Source organism: Panicum virgatum, chromosome 8N, assembly GCF_016808335.1.
Source record: "Panicum virgatum strain AP13 chromosome 8N, P.virgatum_v5, whole genome shotgun sequence".
Classification (NCBI taxonomy): domain Eukaryota; kingdom Viridiplantae; phylum Streptophyta; class Magnoliopsida; order Poales; family Poaceae; genus Panicum; species Panicum virgatum.
The window spans coordinates 4,123,846-4,147,161 of NC_053152.1; the positions used below are offsets into that span (position 1 = coordinate 4,123,846).

Below are 23,316 nucleotides of genomic sequence, written 5' to 3' on the forward strand. Positions count from 1 at the left end.
TCGCATGCCCGCTCGGCTCGGCTTGGCTTCCCATACATACCCTCCTCGTTGGCATGCGCGCGGTGCGGCATGAATTTGTCTTATTGTATTATTCTTGTTGCATGCGCGACGAGACGGGAGAGCATGCATCCTGAGATCGGCACCCGATGCAGTCGCACGTGATGGGTTCTCAAGCAACTCGAGCCAACAACCCTGGGAGCTCTACACCCTTTTATTTCAAAAAAAAAAAAACTCTACACCCTGCATGCTGGTCTTAAACCATACCGGTTGTTATTAGGGCTGTTTTGATGTGCTTCTCTCAGAACGATTTTACCAGTGAAGAAAAAATAGCTTCATCACGGTTCTAATGTATTTTAACCTACCCAAGCTTGCAAAACAACTTCAAGATAAGAGTACTCGTTTGGCTTGCTCTCCGTGGCCATTAGCAACGATGGCTTCATATGTCATCTTACTATTACTAATTGGAGGCTCCTTTGGAGCCTTCACGTGAAGCCACCTAGGATCCTAGGTGGACACTCTAAAAAAATAGAGAAATTCTATAAATTCTCACAAAAAACAGAAACATCCAGCCATCAATCCAATAACTCTAATTATAATAAACATCGGATGTGTTATCTTTCCTAAATTACCGACCTCTGCTATTATGAAAATAGACTAAAGTAACCCCCTAAACATCTATCTGAATTACCCACATCTGCCATTATAAAAAATCTAAAGTAACCCTCTAATTGTTTTGTAAATTACCCACCTATACCATTATAAAAATAATACAAATACCCCCTAAATTTGCATATAAATTATCCAATTATATTATTATTATTACAAGTTAAATTCTCATAAATCTGAATCTAAATTATATAATTATAAAATATAATAAAATGCAGCAATATAAAATTCTATACTTACTATTTCTATCATTACACATATATTATTTATATAAAAATATTACTCATGATATATTTCACCATATATTCATGTACGATGGAAGAGATAATAATACCAATTCACAAACAAATAATTTAACTAAACATATATTGAATATATATGGAGGTGCACAAAATGAAATCTATTGTAACTAAATAATGAAAATATATATTTTAGAGTATGTGTTAGAATATTTAATAGATGAAAAAGGCGTGAGACAGATAATTATAATTATTGACCTTATTCTTATATTAATTCTAATTAGCTCGTGCGGGAGCACGGGTTGATAGACTAGTGAGTAATAATTTAGTTACAAGATTCGTTCTCTGACCATCTATCACTGCCGACTGAATCGCTTCTCTATCACTACCTTGGCCATGAATCTGAAAGCAGGGGTTCGCATTAAGTTACTGTTACATGCACGCCGTACCTACCACGCCAGCTGCATGCAATCCAATGACAGCATTATATTTTTTGAAGGAAAGGTCTTGTACACTAAAAAAAAACCCATGAGAACGAAGAAAAGTTGACCTGAGGTAGGAAGCCATCGTGTACACGGACTGGCCTCATGCTTACTTGGTCCTGGAACCACTTATGCCAATGCCAGCATGCGACAAGTAGAATAAGTAACTAATACTGTAACACAATAGACTCGGGGAACCATCTTCGTTTATTAATTCACCTCGGCTGCCACACTAACGTGCCACACCCTCATTGCAAGTGCGGTGCCGCGCCACGAGCAAAGTTAGCCCTGTTTAGTTTCTAAAAAAATTTACAAAGTACCTGTCACATCAAATCTTCGGACACATGCATGAAGCATTAAATATAGTTGAAAAAAATAATTAATTACACAGTTTAACTGATTAGCACGAGATGAATCTTTTAAATCTAATTAGTCAATGATTGGACATTATTTATCAAGTAACAACGAAATGTGCTACAGTATCAAAAATCAAACTTTTTCACCAACTAAACACACCCACTGGCATGGATTTATTTGCTTGTACACAGCCTTAAATGGTTAATCTATTGCTCTGACACAACTTCATAATTTATTTAATAATCTTGGATCTCATGGTTAAATCTAGTGTGAAGCAAATTTTGTATTCTTCTTTCACGGGCAACGGGAGGGCATGGATCATTGCAGCCTGCAATCTGAACCCGATGCAGTCACACGGGATGGTTCGAGCCACTCGAGGCTGCCCCATGAGATTTAACACATGCATGCTGATCTTAAACTGTAGTCAGTTGTACTAGATGCCTACAGTTATTTCTATCCTTGCCACCTCAGCACCTCCCACTGTCAACTCCAACTCGAACTCCAACTACTCCAGCAGCGAAACGAAGCCACCAAATTCATTGCCAGCTACGGCAGTTCTTGGCCATAACAACCTCACGTTGGAGCAAAAAGCCCTCCGATCCCGGTAGTGATCCTAGCTCCCTTCTCCACCTTAGTCGATTTCATCTCGTGTCCCAGTACCTACCGCAATCCTCGCCATCGATCAGCCTTCACCTCTGTCAAGCAGTAGCTGTGTCGACCGACGACGACCGTGTTGAGGCCAGATTTGTCCACCTCTAACCCTGTGCACAATCAGATCCCATCGTATGAAACACATTGGCATTGGCATCGGTTCCGGTGGTCGCTCGACTTGCCGCCCTCAGGGCTCAGGTTAGTTTGTGCAATTGTCATGCTTAGTTCTGCCTCTTGGTTCCTGCCGTTGAATGGGGGGCCGTACGAATCAGAGACCTCCGATTTTGATCCAATTTGTCTGTTGCATCATGCAGTATCATCGTTGGACTTTAGGAACTGCCTTTTTCCCCTGACGGGAGATCACTGTTGTAACCAAAAAAAGGATTCGAATTCAGCTGACGGGATATCACTACCAAAGAGCTCATGATCCTGGACTGCACCCCTCCCCCCTTGCTAATATAATCGAGGTATGGTAATAAATCTCTGTCGGATCGGACATTCCATCAAGCATTACCGATATTTAAAAACAAACATACAAATTCTTTTATGTTAAAATTCAGCTGTATTCTGATTCGACCGTTAAACAATATACGATGGAATTACTTGTGTTACCACAAACAAGTATACGATGGCTTTAATTACTTGTGTTACCACAAAGCAGCACCGGGTATGCAAATCCTAGCTAGGTTCTTCAGATTCGACCATCCATCTTCTCATCTGAGTCAATTTTGGCTTGGTTTCAAGGTAGCTCTGCCGTCCTATGTCAGTGTGCCTACATTACATTCCAATGCAGACCCTTGACTGTTGCTAGGTAGGAATTGTTGATATCAAGAAATTTCTCTATATATAACAAATTGCTAGCTTGTTGTAGGTATAGTGATTAATTATTCTCCTTCCTTTAATATTTCATCCTTTTTAGTACGTACAGGATAAGAATTAATTAAACCATTCAAAGTAGCTTCGACATCATTTTGAAATCAATTCCACATAAATATGATATTTGTTTAATTTTTGTACAACATACAGAAACCAAACCTGGCTATTCATGGCGGTGGTCCTAGATGCCTTGGCATCCTACGTCCAGAACATGCTTACGGAGATGGCAAGGGATGAGGTGCATATGCTGCTGGGGGTCACCGGAGAGATCGAAAAAATGGACATCACGCTCAAGGACCTCAAGAACTTCCTCGTGGATGCTGATAGGAGGAGCATCACCGACCAGAGTGTCCAGGCATGGGTACTCACTACTCCAGCGCCCCCCATCACCGCTGGTTCAAAATAGCTATCACCGCCGGTTTTGGGGGGCGTTGGATTTAACTCGTTGGTGATGGACAGGGCCATCACCGCCGGTTTCAGACCCGACGGTGACAGTCCGAACCATCACTGCTGGTTTGAGACCCGGCGGTGTTGCCCCGTTAGGAAACAAAAAAAAAAACAGGCTGCGCTGCTGTCATTGATGCTCGCCGTGCCGCTCGCCACGCCGCTGCAGCCGACGCTCGCCGAGCTGCTGCAGCCGACGCTCGCCGAGCTGCTGCAGCCGACGCTCGCCGAGCTGCTGCAGCCGACGCTCGCCGCGCTGCTGCAGCCGACGCTCGCCGCGCTGCTGCAGCCGTCGTCGCAGCGCCGCGGGCAAGGCCAGGGCGGCCACGGCCAGTCCCTACCTGCGGGGGGAAGAGAGGGGAGGCGAGGTTAGGGGCAGTTGTGAAACGTGAGGAGGAGAGGGGACGGGCACCGCACCTCACGGAGTTCGATTCGCACGGCACCGCGCCGGATCTCGCCGCACCCGTCGCCGCTGCACGCACGCCGCGAGCCACCGCCGCCGTAGATCCGGTAGGGAAGCAGGGGAGAAAGGCCGGCGATGCATTGGGGCAAGATAGGCGCCGCCGCGGCCATGCCCGCCGGCAGTCACGCGCCGCGCGCCACCGCGCATCCACAGCCCAAGCCCCGCTGCTGCGCGGCTGCGTGCCGCCGCAGCCTGCACTAGCGGGGAGGAGGAGGGGAGGGAGGCCGGAGATGGGGATGGGAGGGAGGAGAGGGGAGAAGGCCGGGGGTGAGGAGCTCGGAGGGGGAGACCGAGAGAGGAGCTCGGAGGGAGCAGTGGGGAGAGGATAAGGTCCGGCGGGGGAGGAGGAAAAAAATCTAAGGACCGGAGAGAGAGAGGGGGTGGGGAGAATGAAAAAAAAATTGGTGGAGAACACATCACCGCCGGGCCATATTACAACCCGGCGGTGATGCTTATATATCACCGCCGGTTCGTAATACGACCCGGCGGTGATGTTATTACGAACCGGCGGTGATATGTAAGCATCACCGCCGGTTCGAAACAAACCGACAGTGATGGGGCGTTAGCGATGATGTATTCTATAGTAGTGACTAGAGCTTAGAGAGGCCATGTATGATGCCACCAACATCCTCGACATCTGTCAGCTCAAGGCCATGGAGCGTGGTCTAAGCCATGATGCAGGGTGCTTCAACCCACTCTTGTTCTGCGTGCGGAATCCCATCCATGCCCACAAGATTGGCAGTCGTATCAAGAACCATAACCAGAAGTTAGAAGATATCAAGCAACGTAGCTTACATTTCAACTTCATCAACATCAACTCAAACGAAGACCTTAGCAGGAGGGTGGCTTGTCCTGGTAGCCATGAGACATCTGCTGAGCTTGACGAGTCAAGTTTGGTCGGTGAGAATATTGAGGAGGACACAAGAAATTTGGTGGAGATGCTAACATCAGCAGAGCTATCAAAATGTGAGAACAACAAAATTTTTGTTTTTTTCTATCGTGGGAGTTGGTGGGATTGGTAAAACAATCCTAGCCAAGAAGATCTTCAATCATGACATTATCCAACAAGAATTTACAAAGAAAATATGGTTAAGTGTGAACCAGGACTCCAGTGAGACTGAGTTGCTGAGAAGAGCTATCATCGAAGCTGGGGGTGACCACCAATCTGCTGGAAATACGAGAGGCGCACTTGAGCGAGCTCTTAAGGAAGCCTTGCATGGGGAAAAGACCTTACTGGTGATGGATGATCTTTGGAAGCATCAAGTATGGGAGGATGTGCTCCAAACTCCCTTGGTCAGTGCTGCACTAGCTCATGGTAGCCATGTCCTCATCACCACAAGACGTGTCATGGTTGCGAGAGGGATGATGGCAACAAAGCCCTACCACTATGTCAATAAACTTGATCCCGAAGATGCATGGTTGTTGCTCAAGAAGAAGGTTCGTAACTCAGAAATGAATAAAATCATTGTTTTCAGTTCACTCATAATACAGCACCATCACACTAAAGTACGATGATTTTTAGCTACACTGATATTAACAGCAGGAGTTGGATCCCTTGCGACCATATTAGTTTTTGTCTTTTGCACATATCGATTTCTATATCAGCAATGTCAAAGATTTAGGTGGTTATCATAGATTAATTTCGTAATGCCAGAGGTGGATAATTGTTTTTAACTATATAGACATCCTAGGGTATCGTTATATCTATGTTCTTTTAGGAAATTAAACCATAGACTAGTGTTTTTCTCCAAGGCATCCATCTCCACCATAACAACAATGTCTTGTTCCTTATCTCTATCTATTCTGCATTACAAATTTAGGGGATTACTTCAGGCTGACAAATATTCATTCTGATGCTATTGTTAATGTATGGATGAACGATATTTTTAGAATGTTAGGGAGTTACTTATGAGGATTTACATGAAGGATCTATGTTATTATTACTAATTGGAGGCTAGCCTCCACGTAAAAACACTTAGGATCCTAGGTGGACACTCTAAGAAATAGAAAAATCCTAGAAAATCTCAAAAAAATCAAAAACATCTAACCATCAATCGGACAACTCTAATCATAATAGTCATTGGATCCGATATCTTTTCTAATAAATTACTCACATCTGCTATTATAAACATACTAAAATAACTCCCTAAATATGTATCTAAATTACTCACCTCTGCCATTATATGAAAAATCTAAAGTAACTCTCTGATCTTGCTAAATTACGCACCTATGTCATTGTAAAACAATGCAAATAACCCCTAAATTTGCATATAGATTAAATTATGTCATTATTAAGAGCTAAAGTAACTTGAATCTAACTTGTATAATCATAACATAGTACTCACGCCATCCACTTTTGATAACTATATTTCACCTTGACAAAATGACAAAAAAAAACCTTACTTAGCATATGATAAATGCAATATGGATTTTGTTTTTGTTGGTTCTCTAATATTTTAGCTATGAGCTCCTCGTTACTAGTGCTATTTATTGACATAGCTAATACCAACTGCAAACATAGCTATCATTTTTTAACATTAAGTTTTTGAAATATAGCTATAAAAAATGGATGGAGGGAGTATTAAAGTGCACCAATATAAAATTCTAAATTATTATTTCTATTATAAATAATATATTGTATGTAATTATTTATATAAAAATACTACCCACCATATGTGTCATCCTGTATTCATGAATGGTGGAAATGATAAGAATACCAATTCATAAATAAATGATTCAATCAAATATATATCAAACAAACATGGAGGTATGCAAAATGAAATATATTACAACTTGATAACGATAATATGTATTTTAAAATATGTGTTAGAATATTTGATAGATAATAGAGGATGTGAGATTTAGAATCACTACTAAAAAAGTCTTAACTGAGGTGGGCAAAAATAATTAATCGAGACATTTTTTGCAACTACCTCAGATGAAAGGTCACAGTAAATGGCCTATTTTTTGAGATAGTTTGCTGCCCGCCTCGGTCAATTAAATAAAAAAGAGAAAAAGAAAAAACCCATCGACGAGCCTAATGAGCTCATCTACAGGCCTGCTAAGCCCATCGACGGGTGTAGACCTTGGGATCGAGGGTTGTCGGCGTTCCGACCCGTGGGGCCTGAATCCCAACTAGTAAATGCTGCGTGTTTCCTCGTCCCAGATGATGATGCAAGAGGCAATCACAGTAACGCACGGTTTTATCCTGGTTCCGGCCGCGGGGCCGTACGTCCAGCAAAGGGGGTGTGCGAGGGCACTGTATTATCTTGCACCCGAAGTGCTCGTAGTAGGGGATACAAGCGAGGCGAGAGAGGGAGAGAAGCTCCCAAGTCTCTGCTAGAGGTGGAGTTGGTTGAGATGAGTGCTCAGTCGTGCTGAGAGTCCTCTGAGGGGGAGTTCAGAGAACTTACTTCCAACCTTTGATTGGAGAGAGTCGATCAGCCTCTCCAAAAGGAAGCCCACCCTCTCCTTTTATAGTTGTAAGGAGGGGCGGCGTACATGAGTGTAGGGGCGCGGAAGTCGTCGTTTTCCCCTGAATCGCGGGTACAGTGGTCGAGCACTGTAGGAAGTGTACTGTGGGAAGGCGACGCACGTCGCCGTCATCCTGGGCTCCGTCCTTGGTCTCGTGGAGATGGCAGGCGTCCGTCCTGCAGAGTCCCAGCGGTAGTAATGGCGTGGGACGGTCCCGGACCCCCTGGTCGGGGTGCGAGCGTGCGCGCTAGAAGGTCCGGGGGCGCGTGGAAGTCCCGGACCCCACAAGAGGGAGGTCCGGGACCGTCCGCGCATGCGGAGTGCCCCTCCCGGAAGGGCACGTGACATCGCCAGACCACTTAACATGTGTTTGTGTTTTCAAAAGTGGTTTTAGTACTCCAATTAGGGTGTCCCTAATTGTGGCACCCGACAGTAGCCCCCGAGGCTTTGGTCGAGTCATGGGATTCGTCCAAAGGGTAATTCGGCGGTTTCTCTCTCTCGACGTGTTTAGTCAAAGTCGCGCACCTGCTGGGCGCGCCTGAGCGCGGGCCCGGCGGGTGCGACAACACGCCGGTCGGGATAGTACGCCCGTGGGGGGTGTACTTCGAGGCGCGCGCCTCTTTGTTTGTTTGTTTGAAGGACAAGACGTGTCCGCGCACTGAGGGGGGCCAGGGCGATGGTGGCACCCGCTGCTTGGCAGCTGGTGCTCCCATCGTGCTGTCCCGTACGTAGGGCCTTGGCCCCAGCGTTCCTGGTTGCTTTACGGCGCGCCGTTCGAGGGCATCCGGCCAGGGCCGATGCTGCACCGCTTAGCATCCGGGGACTCAGCTCCGCTTTATTTCGTTCGGTCGTGTCTCGGCGCAGGGACCGAGGACATTCTTTGCTCGTGGAGCGCCGCTTTGTCACGGGCGATACAAGCCTCCGCTCTTCGGAAAGCTCGAAGCTTCGTGCCCGGCACAGCTATAAATAGGGGTCGTGCGATTTCCCTTCTTCTCCAGCCTTCCGACTCTTTCTTCCAGCATTGCCTAAATCTTGTAATGTTTCCATTGCCTTTTTGCGACCGGCCCCCAGATGGGGTGGCCTGGCTTTTTTAAGCTTTTGGCGCTAGAAGAATGATTGCGAGCGGTTGGGGAAGACCGGAGTGGGCGTGCGCACCATCCCTCAGCTTCAGTGGGATCAGCGGAAGAGCATTGGGCCCGTGGGGTCCTGCTCCTGCGATGTCCCCTAGCCTGAAGAGAGGAAGAGACTTAGCCATTTCGGAGCCTTCCTTTTTCCATCCCCCCTCGACTCTCGGAGATGTCGGATATCCAGGAGCCCTTGCCATGGGGGAAGTCCTCCGCCACCGTCGCGGTGCTGGAGCAGCTGGTCGCCGATCGGCTGCTGCCGCGGAACCCCGACGCGGGGGCGCCGGCGTGGATTTCCCCGCGCCCGGACGAGTCTGAGCCGGAGCCCCCGCAGGGTTATGTCGTGAGCTTCGTGCGCCTCCACGAACGGGGCTTCGGCGTCCCCGCCAGCAAGTTTATGAGGGCGCTGTGCGAGTACTACGGAGTGGAGCTGCACAATTTCAGCCCCAACTCCATCTCGCAGGCGGCGGTCTTCGTCGCCGTCTGCGAGGGGTACCTCGGCATCGACGTCCACTAGGATCTCTGGATCCACCTGTTCCGCGGCGAGCTCTTCGTCGAGAACGCGCGGAACCAGCCAAGGCGGTTCGCGCGCGCCGGTGGTTTGACGCTCCACGTCCGCCCGAACCGGCGGAACCTTTACATCACAAGCAAGATGACGACAAACAACTCCGGGTGGAGCCGAGGGTGGTTCTACCTTCGAAACTTCAGCGGCGCGCTCCCGGCGTTTACTAACAAGGTTCTTCGGGAGCGTCCGGCGAAGTGGGACTGGGGGGGTGTCGCCCCCAGCCCAACAAGCCAGGCTCGAGGGCCTTACCGACGCGCTGGCGCGTTTGGCGAGGAAGGGATTGACAGCGGCGGACGTCATCGCGAACTTTCACCGGCAGAGGGTGATCCCTCTTGTGGAGAGGGCCCTGCCGATTTACCGGCTCATCCCCGGGAGCAAGGTCGAGGGCTCGAGGACGTCGAGCAAGCTTCTCTCCCACACCAACGCCGCCCGAAGGGCGAAGTATGCGGTGGCGGAGTTTCCCCAAGATCCCGCGGATCTTTGGAGGATCAAGATGCGTCCCGAGCCAGGGTATATTTCCCTGGTGAGTTTTGGCTTCGAACTCGTCGTGCATCGTGTAGTTCCCCTTTCCTGACCCCATCTGTGTGTATTGTACAGGGTTTGAGATGCGGCACCTCGAGGCCTCCGGTCTCAGAACAGCGCCTGATCAATCGCCTCCACGCGGAGAAGATGAAGAGGCGGAAGGACGCGGTGGAGGCCAAGGCCGAGAGGAAGAGGAAAAGGAAGGCGGCGCACGACAAGGCGCGCCAGCTCGCTCGGGCGGAGGGGAAGCCGCGACCCGCCACACCTGAGTCCTCGGAGGAGGACGAGGAGGAGGACTCGGAGGAGGCCTCGGATGCCGAGGACCGCGCACCGAGGGGGGACGGGGAGGGCGCGAGCCCCCTACCGTTCTACCTGTGGGACGAGGAAGAGGGAGCAACCGTGGCGCCAGAGGAGCCGGGGGCCGTAGCGGGGTCATCGGCGAATCCCACCCTCGAGGGTGCGATACGGGGGTCATCCTCGCCGGCGACCAGCGAGGGGCCGCCTGCGCCCCAGGTGCTGATCCGCGGCCACGAGGCCGCGGCGGGAGAGTAGTCGTCCGTGCTGGCAGCCTCGAGCCATCGGGCTGACACGAGGGGGGCGCCCTCGGGGCAGTCTTCGAGGGACAGCCCGATGCCCCAGACTCGAAAGAGCGCCACGAGGAAGAGGAGCATGAGTGCTCGATCTGGGTAAGCATTTTGGATTTCATTTTTTGTTATGTACTTGGTAAATTTCTTGATCCCGCTCAACTCGTGCCTCTTGACTTCCAGCCCCGGGGCCGTTCCCAAGGATGCAGTGCGGCTTGCCCCGGCCAAGGCTCTCAAGACCGGGGCTCGCAGCACTCCGCACACGGCGCCGCAGCCCCCGCCCGCCTTGGATCTCGAGGCGGCGGCCGCCAGGCTACGGGAGGCAGTGGCCCGAGGGGCCCAGGCGGCGCAGCAAGCCCGGGAGAAGGAGGGTGACGCTGGTCAGAGTGACGCCGGCCACCGTGGCGCCGAGGCGGCTGCTCAAGCGGCCGACGCCGAGGAGACCGGCCAGGGCGGTGCCGGTGGCGCCGCCCAAGCGGTCATTGATGTTGAGGCCGGTCAGGGCGATGCAGATATCGCCGCCCGGCCGGACATAGGAGGAGAAACTGGCGGGGGCGCGCAGGAGCACCCTGCCGGCCAAACTGCGGAGGAGACCCCCGTCTTCGAGCCTTCGAGGGCCGAGGGCGAGGGTCTCGCGGAAGAAATGGCGCAAGAGGCGCCAGCGGTAGAAGGAGCCCCCATTTCGGAGCCCACCGAGGCCCGAGACGAGGGTACCGCCGCGATAGTGCCCGTGCCCACGGCGCAGGGGGGCGCAACGGTGGTGGTGGAGCTGCCAGACAGCAGCGAGGAGTATGGGGACTCGATGGATATCGACCCCGCTGCTGCGGCGAGCGCCGCCGCACATATTGCTTGAGTTCGCGTCGGCCAGCGCGGGCGTGCTCGAAGCGGGGGCATCGGAGGGGAGCCACCTCGGGGTTATCGTCCCGTCCGGTGTCCCCTCAGAGTTCCTTCGCAAGGAGCAGGAGGAGGAGGAGGCCTGGAACAAGCAGATGGGCGTTGGGCGCGAGATCTTGCAGGCCCTCGACTGCGCTTATCAGCTTCATCAGAACGCGGATTACCAGGTCAGCCAGGTAAATATTTCCCCCCAAAAATTGCTCGGATTCGGTTTTAGCTTTTACGCGTCCTCACCCACACCCTCCCCCTTTGCAGCAGCTGAGGGAAATCTCGCGCCAAAAGAGCGTCGAGATGAACCGGCTGTACTCCCAGATGAGCCAGCTCGGGCAACACAACGCCGAGCTGGTGCTCAAAAACATCGACGCCAACACCAAAATGGCCGATCTGGGAGCGCGTCAGCGGGCGCTGGAGGAGGAGCTGGCGCGGGTTGCTGGTGAGCGGGACGTCCAGAGGGCGGCAGCGGAGGAGAAGGCCCAGGAGGCCGAGGCACAAGCTGCCGAGCTGCAGCGCCTTCGGACGGCGCTCGAGGAGAGAGCTCGGGAGGCGGAGGCGCAGAGCGCCGAGCTGCAACGCCTCGGCGCCACTCTTGAGCAGCAGAAAGCCGAGCTCCTCCACAAAGAGGTGGCCGTGGTTGCGCTCGCCGGGACCCTCCAGGAACAGGGTGTGGCCCTCGAAGAGAGGGAGGTGGCCCTCCAGAACATGGGGGCTAGCCTTAAGGAAAAGGAAGCCTCCATTTCCTCGCTCGAGGAGGCCGCCCGTACCTAGAGGGAGGAGGCGCAAAAGAACATGGCGGGTGAGTACCTTCGATTTTCCGTCGTTTTGCTTTCTTTCGTGGCTAATGTTGATTTCCTTTGCTCAGAGCTGAGGCAAAAGGTGGCGGATGAGACCGCGGCGAAGGAAGCGGTCCACACCGCGCTCACGGCGGCACAGATGGAGTTTGCTGAGCTGGAGCAGACCGCCGTGAGCGTGTGTCAAGAGCTCGAGGGGGAGGGCGCCGTCTCGGGCAGTTCGGTGATCAGCCGCCTGCGCGCGCTAGGCGGCCGGATTGCCGAACACGCCAAGAGTACCTTCCGCCTCGGTGTCCTGCGGGCTCTCGCTGTGGCCTCGACGCATTACCTCATGGATCTCCAGAGGGTGTCGTCGGGGTACGTCGTTCCCGATGATGCTGATGCGGACGCCACGTCGGTCATCATGGATGAAGCTGACGCAGCCGCAGAGGAATTCGCCACCGTCCTCGCCGAGAAGCTCGAGGTAGACATCCCTCCCATCGCTGAATTCGACACCCCTGAAGACCCGCAGGGGGGGATGGATGCCTGTAGGAAAGTTGGGCCTCGAAGCCCATTGTAAATAGATTAGTGTTTATCATAGTCGCGCCTTGTAATCGCACTTTATGAATATAAGAGATTTGTTTTTGTAATTTGAATGTGTGGCCCGTCGAGGCCTTGTGTGTTCGAGCCTGTGTTTCTTTACTTTACTTCCGTGTTCTTCGTATGCGACTTAGATAAACATCTGCAAGGAAGTTCGCGTTCATAAGCAACGTAGGCGTAGGGTGGTGAGGGGGGTGCCGTATCCCGGAGGCGTAGGCGGCCCCACGACTCAGCCAGCCCCGTACCGTAGTTACTTATGCCTCGTGTCCGTTTTTTCCAAGGATACGAGAAGCTTAGGGTCGGGACGGAGATATTTCGAAAAAACATTGGCGACTTTTTGGGGACGTTCGGGGGTTCCCCCCGTAGTAGCCCCCGAGGGAGGCTCGGTTTTGCCGAGGGTAAAGCCGAGCATACCTCGATGTTCGTGCGCGCCTGAGCCCTCGAGGGTCGGGAATGTTCCCAAAAAGCAATAAGTAAAGCGTACTTCCTTATTATTTCGGGAAATTGAAAATGCGAGTACGAACAATATACAAATAGCTTGAAATGCTAAGGATAAAAGCGACGTAGCTGTTGTATATTCCAAGCGTTGGTGAGGACTTCGCCTTTTCGTTGGCCAGCTTGTACGTGCCGGGCTTGAGCACCTTGGCGATTATGTACGGTCCTTCCCATGGAGGTGAGAGCTTGTGGCGGCCCCTGTTGTCTTGTCGAAGCCTTAGCACCAAGTCCCCTTCGTTGAGGTCTCGGCGCCGGACCCTCTGCGCTTGATACCTTCGCAAGGACTGCTGGTAGCGCGCAGAGTGGAGGAGCGCCATGTCTCGAGCCTCGTCCACTTGGTCCATCGAGTCTTCGCGAGCTCGCTGGTTTCGTTGCTCTTGATATGCCTTGAGCCTCGGCGATCCGTACTCCAAGTCAGTGGGGAGGATAGCCTCGGCACCATGGACCAGGAAGAATGGAGAAAAGCCCGTGGCTCTGCTCGGGGTCGTCCTCAGGCTCCAGATGACCGAGGGTAGCTCCGTGAGCCACCTCCGGCCGAACTTGTTCAGCTTGTTGAAGATTCTTGGCTTTAGTCCTTGGAGGATCATGCCGTTGGCACGCTCCACTTGCCCGTTCGTCTGTGGGTGTGCCACAGCCGACCAGTCCACACGTATGTGGAAGCTGTCACAGAACGCCAAGAACTTCTTGCCTGTGAACTGGGTGCCGTTGTCGGTGATGATCGAGTTTGGGACCCCGAACCTGAAGATGATGTCGGTGAAGAATTGGACTGCTTGCTCGGATTTGATCTTGCCGATGGGTCGAGCCTCGATCCATTTGGAGAACTTGTCGACCACCACCAGCAAGTGGGTGAAGCCCCCGGGCACCTTCTTCAGCGGACCGACGAGGTCCAGCCCCCACACGGCGAACGGCCACGTGATGGGGATGGTCTGCAGAGCATGGGCTGGAAGATGTGTTTTTCGAGCATAGAACTGGCAACCCTCGCAGGTCCGCACGACGTCGGTGGCGTCGGCGACCGCGGTGGGCCAGTAAAATCCTTGCCGAAACGCGTTGCCCACGAGGGTACGTGGCGCGGCGTGATGGCCGCAGATGCCAGCGTGGATGTCGCGGATCAGCTCCTTGCCCTCGGGGAGGGGGATGCATCGCTGCAAGACGCCCGAGGGACTGCGCTTGTGTAGCTCATTGTCGATTAGAGCGAAGGACTTGGCCCTCCTGGCGAGGCGTCGTGCCTGAGCACGGTTCGAGGGTAAGATCCCTCGAATCATCCAGTCAAGGTACTGGACGCGCCAGTCTCGCGAGGTGGGGGCCTCGTCGACTTCCATTGCTTCGGCCTCGTCCACGGAGGTGGTCCCAAAGTCAATGTCCATGGGCTCGACCCCGTCCGCCGGGGGGTTCCCGCCGGGGAACCCGGTGGACGAGGGGCCCGGCTCCGGCGGGTCCTTGAATTCGGTGGAGGGCTTGGCGATGTCGCGGGCGAAGATATTCGGGGGGACAGTGGTCCGCCCCGAGGCTATCTTGGCCAGTTCGTCGGCATCCTCGTTGTACTTGCGCGGGACATGATTGAGCTCGAGACCGTCAAATTTGTCTTCGAGGCGGCGCACCGCGTTGCAGTATGCCTCCATCTTCGGGTCGTGACAGCTGGACTCTTTCATTACTTGGTCGACGACAAGTTGAGAGTCACCGCGCGCGTCGAGGCGTTTGACGCCGAGCTCGATGGCGATGTGGAGGCCACCGAGGAGGGCCTCATACTCCGCCATATTGTTCGAAGCAGGGAAATGCAAGCGGATCACGTACCGTATGTGTTCTCCGAGGGGTGAGATGAATAGGAGGCCGGCACCGGCGCCAGTTTTCATCACCGACCCGTCGAAGTACATAATCCAGCATTCGCCCTGGATTTGTGCCGGGGGTAGCTGAGTGTCCGTCCACTCAGCCACGAAGTCAGCCAAGATTTGGGACTTGATCGCTCTGCGGGGGGCATAGGCGAGGGTCTCTCCCATCAGCTCCACAGACCATTTGGCAATTCTACCCTCGGCTTCCCGGTTGCGGGCTATCTCTCCCAAGGGGAAAGACGAGACAACGGTGACGGGGTGAGCCTCGAAGTAGTGGCGCAACTTGCGTCGAGCTAGCACTACTGTGTAGAGCAGCTTCTGAATCTGCGGATAGCGTGTCTTGGTTTCGGACAACACCTCGCTGATATAGTACACCGGCCGCTGGACGGGCAGAGCCTGACCCTCCTCTTGTCTTTCAACCACGATCACCGCGCTGACCACTTGGGTCGTCGCAGCTACGTACAGATAGAGGGGCTCGCCGTCCGTAGGTGGCGTAAGAATGGGAGCATGAGTGAGCGATGCCTTCAGCCTTTCGAGGGCTTCTTGAGCTTCGGGGGTCCACGTGAAGTGCTCGGTTTTCCTCAAGAGTCGATACAGGGGTAAGCCTTTCTCGCCGAGACGCGAGATGAAACGGCTAAGGGACGCTAGGCATCCCATGACCCTCTGTACCCCCTTCAAGTCTCGGATCGGTCCCATCCGAGTGATGGCCGAGACTTTGTCAGGGTTGGGTTCGATGCCCCGCTGGGAGACAATGAAACCCAAGAGCATGCCTCGAGGCACCCCGAATACGCACTTCTCGGGGTTAAGTTTTACCCCTTTGGCCCGTAGGCAATCGAATGCGATCCTGAGATCGGCAACCAGGTCGTCCGCCTTCCTGGATTTTACAACGATGTCATCGACATATGCCTCTACGCTCCGCCCGAGATGGTCTCCGAAAATGTGGAGCATACACCGTTGATAGGTAGCTCCGGCATTTCTGAAGCTAAAGGGCATCGTAACGTAGCAGTACATGCCAAAAGGTGTGATAAAGAAGTCGCGAGCTGGTCGGACTCTTTCATCTTGATTTGGTGGTAACCGGAGTAAGCATCAAGAAAGGATAAGAGCTCACATCCCGCAGTAGTATCTACAATCTGATCAATTCGTGGCAAGGGAAAGGGAACCTTCGGACATGTCTTATTTAGACTAGTGTAGTCCACACACATCCTCCAGTTTCCACTCTTTTTCTTCACTAATACTGGATTAGCTAGCCACTCGGGATGGAATACCTCTTTGATGAATCCGGCCGCCAGAAGTTTCTGCAACTCCTCGCCGATCGCCCGGCGCTTGAGCTCGTCGAAGCGTCTTAGGCGCTGCTTCACCGGCTTGGAGTTGGGTCGGACATCAAGAGAGTGCTCGGCGACCTCCCTCGGTATGCCAGGCATGTCCGAGGGGCTCCACGCAAAGATATCTGCGTTGGCGCGGAGGAAATCGACGAGCACCACTTCCTATTTGTCGTCGAGGGTGGCGCTGATCTGCAACACCTTGTCGTCGGAGTGGCTTGGGTCGAGGGGTACTTTCTTGATACCCTCGGCGGGCTCGAAGCTCCCGGCGTGTCGGTGCGTGGAGTCTAAGGCCTCGCTCGCCATTTTGTCGAGGGTGGCTGCGAGGGCCTCGTCCTCCGCTTGAGCTTCCGCACGCTCAACGCACTCGACGTCGCACTCGTAGGCGTGCTCGAACGAAGAGCCGATGGTGATGACGCCCTTCGGACCCGGCATTTTGAGCTTGAGGTAGGTGTAGTTGGGGACAGCCATAAACTTGGCGTAACAAGGACGACCAAGGATGGCATGATAGGACCCTCGAAATCCCACCACCTCGAAAGTAAGAACCTCCTTGCGGAAGTTGGCGGCTGTGCCGAAGCATACAGGCAGATCGATCTGGCCGAGGGGTTGGACTCGCTTCCCCGGCGCAACGCCATGGAATGGCGACTTGCTGGGGCGAAGCTTGTCCAGTCCGATCCCCATGAGCTCCAAGGTAGGGCGTACATGATGTTGAGGCTGCTGCCTCCGTCCATGAGCACCTTGGAGAAGCGAGTGTTGCCGATGATGGGATGCGGGACGTAGTCGGGGTGGTCCTCGCGGCCAAAGGCGATGGTATCCTTCGACCAGTCGAGGTAGGATGGCGTGGCTTTGGTAACGGAAAAGACTTCGCGGCGCTCACGCTTGCGCTGTCGAGAAGTCATATTCGTCGTTGTTCCTCCAAAGATGAAGAAGGCGTTCTCCACTGGGGGGAACTCGTCATCTCCACCTTTGTCACCAGCATCCTTCTTCTTGTCCTCGTCGCGATGCGCGACGCGGTTGTAGTATTTCTTGAGCATCTCGCACTGCTCGAGGGTATGGTTGACCGGGCCCTTGTGGTAAGGACACGGCTTCTTAAGCATGTCATCGAACTGGCCTCCACCGCCTCGAGGGGGGCCTCGAGGTCCCTTGTGGTCTGGGGCAGCTGCAAAGGCCTCCTCGGAGTCCCCTGCCTGTCTTGACCCGCGTTGGCTTGGTGGGACCGGGTTCTTTCCCTTCTTCCCCCGCTTCAGTTTCTTGGCGGGGGCATTGGGTTTGACGCTGCCGCCCTTCGCGGGCGCATCGTCTTTGCGCTTGCTCGATTTGTCGTCGAAGATGGCACCAACCGCTTCCTCGCCGGCGGCGTAGTTGGTGGCAGCGTCGAACAACTCATTGGTGTTAACGGGTCGGCTTCTCGCAAGCTCATGCACCAAGTTCCTGCACGTCGTACCCTCGAGGAAAGCGTTAATGACCTCGACGTGGGTGACGCTGGGGAGCTCGGTGCATTGCTTGGAGAAGGGTCGCACGTAGTCATGCAGGGACTCGCGGGGCTTTTGGCGACACCCTTTGAGGTCCCAAGAGTTCCCAGGGCGAACATACGTGCCCTGGAAATTGCCCACGAAGATGTGGACCAAATCGACCCAGTTGTGGATCTGATCCGCAGGCAGGTGCTCGAGCCACGTTCGTGTGGCGTCAGCAAGATGGAGAGGAAGGTTGCGGATGATGGCCGCGTCCTCTGTCGCGCCGCCTAGCTGGCATGCTAGGCGGTAGTCGTTAAGCCAGACTGCAGGATCAGTCTCGCCCGAGTATTTGACGAGGGTGTTGGGTTGTCGGAAGTGCGGGGGAAAAGGCGCGGTTCGAATCTCCCGGCTGAACACCCGGGTGCCCGGAGGCTCTGGTGACTCACCCCTGTCGTGCTCGGGGTCGAAGCGTCCACCCCGTCGAGGGGTGTACCTCCTGCCGTCGATGACGTTGCCGGCGTCGCCGTCGCCAGCGTGCCCGCGAGTGTCACGGATTCGCTCCCTTACGGGAACTCTCCCGATGCGCTCTTGCACCGAGGGTGTCCTCACGCCGGGCGCTACGGCTGCTTTGCCCTTCGCCGCTGGGGGTGTGTGCACGGAGACCTCACAGTCCTGGTGCGCAGTCCCATCACACTGCTCCGGGGCCTTCGAGCGCATGCGAGACGCAGAACTCTCGGCCTGCTGCACGGCAGCTTGCTCGATGAGCTCCTGTGCCTCGCGGCGCAGGTTGCGGCCCGAAGGTGTCGATGGCTCGGGCATAGCTTGGAGTAGGTAAGCCGCAGCGACGAGCTTCTCGCCCGCCGTCTTCAGTTCCGGAGATTTGTCGACGTTGTCGTCGGCCAGGATGCGCTCCCGGGCAACACGTCCCGCCGCCTGGGCGTGTGCACCAGGCACGGCACGCTGCTGCTCGAGTGCGGCGCGTAGCTCCTGGGTTTGTTGACGCTGCTCGTCGAGCTTGGCTTGAAGCTCTTTGAGCTGCGCCAGCTGGGCCTGTCGCGCCCGCCGAGCTTGACGAGGAAGGCGCTGCAGGCGGGTTCGCTGGTTGCTTTGCCCGCGCGCCCGCCCCGGCTTCCCCGTCGTTGCCTGGGGCGTTGTCATTTTGCTCGTCCGCAAGGTCCACCATGAAGCACTCCCGGGAAGGACCGAAATCCCCCTCGCTGGAGTCTTCGTAGCAGGTGAGGCAGTAGGCCGTCGCCAGCTGGAACACGCGGAGAGCGTCGGGGTCGCGGGCCCCGGAGTAGTCCTCGGCCTCCTTGGCTACGAAGTTGGTCATGAAGAAGTCGATGTCGTCGGCGATCGAGCTCGCCGTCTCGGGGTAGGATTCGTCAGGAGATGACGCGATGGGGCTGCGAATCGGCCGAAGATGATAACCCGGCAGATCCCCACGCTCGATGAAGTCAGCGACGGTTGACGAGGCGTGGGCAGCAGCGTTGCACATCCCGAAGGGGAAGGGCGACGCCGAAGTCGAGTCCCCCCTGGGAGGCACTAGTGTTGCCGCAGGCGATGGTGCCGGCGCAGATGACGCCGAGGCACGCGATGGCGAAACGGTTGCCCCATTGGTCGTGATGCTGAGTTGCGACACGCCAGCCTCGACCCACGTGGGGGAGCTGTGGCGTGCCGCACGACGCCGCTCCGCGCGTGCTTGTCGCGAACGCTGACCCGAGCGCCTGTTGCGCCGGGCTGGCGAAGTCGGAGTGATGAGGTTGCGTTCGGAGGAGAGGAGCTGCATGAGGTAACCGTTGCCGGTTGTCCTGAACTCGAGACTCCCGAACGAGATCGCGCGTCCCGCTGGAAACGGATCCGAAACACCCATAGGGTATGGGTTCGATCTGCTCGCCATTCCTGGAGATCAAGTGGGAAAAAGAGAGAAAAAGTCACGCAGCTCCCCTACCTGGCGCGCCAACTGTCGGCGTTCTGACCCGTGGGGCCTGAATCCCAACTAGTAAATGCTGCGTGTTTCCTCGTCCCAGATGATGATGCAAGAGGCAATCACAGTAACGCACGGTTTTATCCTGGTTCCGGCCGCGGGGCCGTACGTCCAGCAAAGGGGGTGTGCGAGGGCACTGTATTATCTTGCACCCGAAGTGCTCGTAGTAGGGGATACAAGCGAGGCGAGAGAGGGAGAGAAGCTCCCAAGTCTCTGCTAGAGGTGGAGTTGGTTGAGATGAGTGCTCAGTCGTGCTGAGAGTCCTCTGAGGGGGAGTTCAGAGAACTTACTTCCAACCTTTGATTGGAGAGAGTCGATCAGCCTCTCCAAAAGGAAGCCCACCCTCTCCTTTTATAGTTGTAAGGAGGGGCGGCGTACATGAGTGTAGGGGCGCGGAAGTTGTCGTTTTCTCCTGAATCGCGGGTACAGTGGTCGAGCACTGTAGGAAGTGTACTGTGGGAAGGCGACGCACGTCGCCGTCATCCTGGGCTCCGTCCTTGGTCTCGTGGAGATGGCGGCGGCCGTCCTGCAGAGTCCCAGCGGTAGTAATGGCGTGGGACGGTCCCGGACCCCCTGGTCGGGGTGCGAGCGTGCGCGCTAGAAGGTCCGGGGGCGCGTGGAAGTCCCGGACCCCACAAGAGGGAGGTCCGGGACCATCCGCGCATGCGGAGTGCCCCTCCCGGAAGGGCACGTGACATCGCCAGACCCCTTCCCCAGGGGACTCAGCTCCGCTTTATTTCGTTCGGTCGTGTCTCGGCGCAGGGACCGAGGACATCCTTTGCTCGTGGAGCGCCGCTTTGTCACGGGCGATACAAGCCTCCGCTCTTCGGAAAGCTCGAAGCTTCGTGCCCGGCACAGCTATAAATAGGGGTCGTGGGATTTCCCTTCTTCTCCAGCCTTCCGACTCTTTCTTCCAGCATTGCCTAAATCTTGTAATGTTTCCATTGCCTTTTTGCGACCGGCCCCCAGATGGGGTGGCCTGGCTTTTTTAAGCTTTTGGCACTAGAAGAATGCTTGCGAGCGGTTGGGGAAGACCGGAGTGGGCGTGCGCACCATCCCTCAGCTTCAGTGGGATCAGCGGAAGAGCATTGGGCCCGTGGGGTCCTGCTCCTGCGATGTCCCCTAGCCTGAAGGGGGATGGAGACGCCTGACCGGGGCGCTGGCGCCAGGTCCGGCGGCTGTTTTTCGCATCGTCCCCCCCGGCGACAAGGTTGCTCTCGGGGAGACGGTGCGGAGGGCGCTGTCCGCCAGCTTGACCCCCCGCGCGGTCTTCGGTGGAGGAGACGCTAGAAGAAGGCTTGCGAGGAGAGCGTCCCGCTGGACCCGTGAGGTCTGGGGGCCGCTTCTCGCATCCCTAGCAGCCCCGCCGCTGCGTCAGCTAGGGGCTTGGTGCCTTTCTTCGTCGCTCGCTCCTCCCCAAGACAGGGAAAATTGCCACGTAGGTGGCAATGTGTTTGTATCTTTCGATGGCTTCGCGCCGGTGATCCTTTGTAATCTTTACTTGCTTTTGAGCAATAAAGTTCCCTTTCTCCTCTGCGGGGAGGATTACCGAGGGTATAGGGGTGTATAGAGATTCACGACCCTCGAATATGTGTGAAGTCACCTTTGCGGGGGCGCGTCAGCGCACCCGCGGGTGTAACACCCGGTTTATAAAAGAACATAAACCGAGCAATCATATACGTGCCAGGGTCAAGTCACACGTATATACAACAGAATGAACAGTATATCATAGCACATATCACGTAAAAAGACATAATAAAGCGAATACGAATGTTATTTATTACAATAATGACAAAAATGTCTGATACAGCGGAAGCGAAGTACAAAATACGAATAAAGCTCTTCGAAGCTGAAGCAGGGCGCCACAGGGACGTCGACTGGGAGACGAAGCACCTAGAAGTCCTCGTAGTCCTGGTAGCGCTGGACGAACTCCCTCGTGTCGGCAGGAACTGAGCAGCAGTAGCGTAGCCAAGAGGAAAAAGTAGAGAAGAGGCAAGGGTGAGTACACAACTTGTACTCAACAAGTATAACACAAACTATGAGGCTCTATGGTTGGCTGACTCAACTGCATTAGCTTTTAGTCTTGGCAAAATTTTATTAAAGCTATTTACTACGAGTTGATGAATTACCATTAACTCAGTTACATAGTAATTAATCAGAATTAATTATGAAACTACTGAGAACCATACCAAAACCAAGCCACCAAGGTAACCCCGAGAAGCACCTCCCTCGTCGGAAGGAGATAACTCCACTAATCAAAAGGAGGATCTGGGCCGCTCATAACCGTGAGCACGGCTAGTATACCAGTTTTACACTCTGCAGAGGTTGCACATCTTTACCCACAAGTCGTGAGCTACGCCAGGGGTTCATCACACTTCCTTAGGTGAGATGACTAGCGACTCACTACGAGGCCTTTAAAAAGAATCTCGTTGGTAAGGCGTAACCGCGAGAGTTAGGTCGGCGACGATGGGGCCCACCTCCGGGGGTACAAGCACAGGAGCGCAATCCAAGCACAGACCAAGCCGGAGGAGCAGGGACCATTGAAGCTTACTACTCTTGCCCCGCAGGTAAGTTACTCCAAACCAAAAAGATCTAATTATTACGCCAAGTCTATCCCATTCTAGACTTGTGGTAGCGCTGTTGTCCCAGGTTGTCGCTCTATGAACCGGTCCTTATGGAGAGTGGCCAACCAAGCACTAAGCACCGTGCTGGCCCCCTAAACCATGTTTCTAACAAAACCAGTTTTAACGAGAAGTGAGCCACTCAAGCCACACAGAGTGCCACTCTCAGAATTAAATTCAAGTAAACCATTTATCAAATTAATCAAAAAGGACCAGAGTGTGTTATAGCGCAGCAACCTAGCACAACTAACCAAAATGCAACCCAAGGATATATTTAAAGGATATAAACTGGCTAGGAAAGTCCTTATAGGCATACAGTATTAAAATGCAGTATGAAAACGTATTTAAATGATAGGTGGTGTTCATGTTATACTTGCCTTCCTCGTACTGCTCTGGCTGCTGCTCAAACTGCTCCGAAGACGGCTGCTCCGGGTACTGGTACTGGGGCTCCTCAGATGGATCAACGTCTACTCACGAACACATGGCCAAAACAATGCACGATAATAAGCATACAAACAAACATTAACAAAAACTAAGAAACAGTACATCAATACATAAAAACAGCGCACAAAACTACTCTAGAACTATTCTACGCGTTACAACGATCGCGTGGATATAAAGAACGCTAAAAACGGAGCTAAGACGCATAATCTAGGCCAAAAACAAGTTTTAGGGGCTTATTTGTAAGAAAACTGAAGTTCCAGGGGCTTTTCTACAAAAACCAGGGACTGAAACGTAAATAAACATTAATTCTGGGGTCTAAATCGCAAAAGGGCAGGGGCTGGACGGCGGGTTCAATTTCTAGGAAGGTCAGGGGCCTAAACATTAAAAACAGGACCTATACGTAATTATTTTTGAATAAGGCTGGACCGCGGGTTGATTTTAACAGAACCGGGGGTCTCTTTA

At 53.9% G+C, this 23,316-nt stretch overlaps 1 pseudogene; it reads left to right on the forward strand.

Annotated features, from left to right (window-relative positions):
* The first annotated feature begins 3,440 nt into the window (after nucleotides 1-3,440).
* LOC120686633 overlaps nucleotides 3,441-23,316 on the forward strand; it is a 51,995-nt pseudogene continuing 32,119 nt past the window's right edge.